The following is a 1,989-nucleotide window of genomic DNA, read 5'->3' as shown; positions in this document are numbered from 1 at the left end:
GGTGCCCCCTCCGGCTTGGAACTGGCCTAGCCATTTCCTCCAGCCATGTTTATCTAATTAACTGCATCTAGCAAGTAACTGCACCCTTAATTTTTACAAAACCCCGGGGCAGTGGCTAGGAGGGGGCCAGGCCGACTGTCAAATATGAGAAACAGTAAAACCCAGCGTTCGATGCTCCAGCTCCAGCCTTCGGCAGTAAAGGGTAGGGTGCCCTGCTTAGTTTTGATTGATCACCCTCTGCTGACCAACGCTCCACCAGAAGCTGGGAGCTGCACAGCCGCCAGCTCCCGGCGGTGGTTCTAACCCCGGTGCAGGACTTCCTGCCTCTTCTTCCTCCCCTGCTTCCTCCATCTCCAGCCCTTTGCCCTCCCTTGCGGAGCCCCCTCCACTCCACCCCTGTTCCCAGCAGGAATCCCCTCACCCCAGTCCCAAGCAGGCACACAGTTCACCCCTCAGCACGGGCTACAGAAATGGCAGTTCTCTCCCTCTGGTCCTCTTTTTTTTTTTTTTTTAATTCTCCAAACAAGAAATGCTTATGATACTGCGCGCTTTATACGCGCTTCTTTTCTAGGGCCCTTTGCCCCGTCACAATCAACAATTAAAACTGATAGCGCTCTCCCCCACCCCCAAAGTGCCTTGCTGCGGGAGCTTTGGAATGAGTGCATCTTTTTGTATAATATTTTAGCAGGGCTGGGTGGTTTTTACTCCCCCCCCCCCAGCACACTTCCCCCTCCTACTGCAAAGGATCACTCTGTGAACCCTCTCTTGTCCCAAGCAATGAGAACAAGCTCCCAAACCTACCCGAGCATTCACACGCCGAAAGAAGGGGCAGGGAAAGAGAAAGCAGGGAGAGAAGATGAAAAACACTTACCCAACAAACTTCCGGGGTTAGATTTTAAAATAAGAGATTTTTTTTTCAATCAAGTGACTGGAGGCGGTGAAGGCATATTCTCAACTCCCCAGAACGATGCATCCTTAGCCTTCCCTTCACACTGACTCCTCCGAGCCCAGCTCTCCACTAGTCTATTATTTTCACCAAAATATATGAAAATGTATGCAAATGAAAATCAGCACTAACTGTTCTCCCCTTGTTATATACTTTGGATTTTTTTTTCCAGACAAAACAATCACACTCGCAGAGGGAGGGGGCAAGTGGAGTGAGGCTGGGGGAGGCTCGGGAGCGACTGGAGAACTAAGTAGGAGAAAAGGGGGGACGGCGGGGACGAACCTCAGAGTAGCAGTGTATTTCTCTGACGGAGGAGCGCTGCGTTCGGGGGCTTCCCACAGCACGCACGCCCTCCTGGAGCAGAAAGAAAGCGGATCTGTTTGCAGAGGCGCTATCGCGTTTCATCAGGCCACCTGAGACTGCTTTTGAAAGCGTGCACTGTGAAATTCATAGCAGTAATTTAGACAAAATCCTCACTGTATATTAATGAAAGACGGCCCATGGCTCTGTTCCTATCCTCCCCATTCAGTGTAAACAAAACCACGAGACTCTGGGTTTTTGAGCCGGATCCAAGCAAAATCGGCAGGAAAGGGAAACACGGGGTGCTGGCACCGACCCTGCAGACGTCTGCACCTGGAGACCTCAGATTTATTCAATGAAATCTGTGTTCCATCTTTTGTATGTACATACGCGCACACATAAATAGAAAAGGGGACCTTGGGGGGACGCGGAGGGGAAATCCGTGCTGTTGGGGGTTTGGTTTCTGCTGCTTTTCACATCTATACCTTCGCAATAATGGCTTCGCTGAAACCTACCTACGCCGGTATCTCTCCCCGCGCAAGCAAGAGCTGGACGAGATCCTGCACAAATCCTGCGGCGTCCACTGTTACTCGGACATCACGCACAGGCTGCGTGGCCGCGGCGGGGCTCTGGCTTGACCTGAGTTCACCTGCCTAAGCCCAGCAGAGGAACCACTCCCGGGAGGAAGGACGGCCCGTTCCCAATTGAACGGGAGCATCCAGGTCCAGGGCGGGGGCCGGGCG

At 52.6% G+C, this 1,989-nt stretch overlaps 1 long non-coding RNA gene across 3 annotated transcripts in view; it reads right to left on the bottom strand.

Moving 5' to 3' along the window:
* Window positions 1-1,913, bottom strand: part of LOC102243356 — an 83,039-nt gene extending 81,126 nt beyond the window's left edge. Inside the window, exon 1 of one of the 3 annotated variants that reach the window (XR_001362481.1) lies at window positions 872-1,913. This is a non-coding gene — a long non-coding RNA (uncharacterized LOC102243356). The remainder of the gene's footprint in view (window positions 1-871) is intronic. The other 2 variants (XR_001362478.1, XR_001362482.1) reach the window with 2 other exon arrangements.
* Between the last annotated feature and the right edge of the window lie 76 nt (window positions 1,914-1,989).

The sequence above is a fragment of the Myotis brandtii genome, unplaced genomic scaffold (genome assembly GCF_000412655.1).
Source record: "Myotis brandtii unplaced genomic scaffold, ASM41265v1 scaffold263, whole genome shotgun sequence".
NCBI lineage: Eukaryota > Metazoa > Chordata > Mammalia > Chiroptera > Vespertilionidae > Myotis > Myotis brandtii.
The sequence above is the reverse complement of the archived record's forward strand: the minus strand, read 5'-3'. Positions and strand labels throughout refer to the sequence as shown.